Source organism: Galeopterus variegatus, unplaced genomic scaffold (genome assembly GCF_000696425.1).
Source record: "Galeopterus variegatus unplaced genomic scaffold, G_variegatus-3.0.2 Scaffold295, whole genome shotgun sequence".
Taxonomy (NCBI): domain Eukaryota; kingdom Metazoa; phylum Chordata; class Mammalia; order Dermoptera; family Cynocephalidae; genus Galeopterus; species Galeopterus variegatus.
In genome coordinates, this window is record NW_007726406.1 from 582,243 (window position 1) to 583,226 (window position 984).

Here is a 984-nt window from a genome sequence, read left to right on the forward strand (position 1 = left end):
TCGGGCCTCCGCGACGGGCCGCCGCCTCGGGGTCCGCTGGGTAGCTTGCGGCTTCTGTGCTTGGGTGGGCGGGTGGTCTTACAATCATAACGCTAGGCCATAACGGCCGTGAGAAGGTGAAACGCTAGTGCTGGCAGTGACAGACGCGTGCAAGCGGCAGTCTCCGGTCAGTGCAAGGTTTGCTCACATGCACAGGTTTTATTACTTAACATCTAAAGCTACAAAACACTGCTACTGTTGCAACTCCCGCAGGAAAAATAACGACTGCCCCAAGTGGGAAACTCTGCCAGACACTGCAAACCTGAGTGTCTTGAGACACTCGGCAAATCGTTTGCAGGAGTAGCAGAGAGAGTGGAGACCCAGGGGGACTAAAGCGTACCCAGGCAGCTTGTGACCTCTGCCAAGCATCTAACCACTTTTTTCCTTCTGAAATTTCTTACTTAAATAAATGACAGTTTTCTTTATAGCAGGATGAGTCCCTCACATTGACACCAGGTCTGTAAAGTACACTAAGGTATAAAGAATATTCTTTTCTTAGTGTCCTAAAACTCCGTTGAGAGGTGCTGCCCTGCTCTGGGACTTAGAATTTGGTAAACAAGGTTACTATGGTTGATATCAAAGAAGAAAAGGAATTACTTAGAGGTTTTTTGTTGTTTGGTTTGGTTTTTTGCTTCTTGCTTACACTTGCCATACAGGAAAAGCTTGCTCTGTATAAAGGCTTTCCTCATCTCATTTGGGCTGCTTTTCATTAGCTCTTCCTTTTTATTGTGTGTTGCAGGAGTTGAGCTCTTGTGTGTTGGCGTCTTGAACTCTGCCAGTAACTCACAAAGTTCATGAAGTCTGGTGTTCTTTTGTCTTTATAGTGTATTTTTTTCTGGAAACTTAGAGGTATTTTTACTTAGTAACTATGCTTTCCTGTGTTTACTTTTTAACTTACTTTAAAATAACTTACTGTTTAACTTGACCTTTTCATGTTTTTTTCTC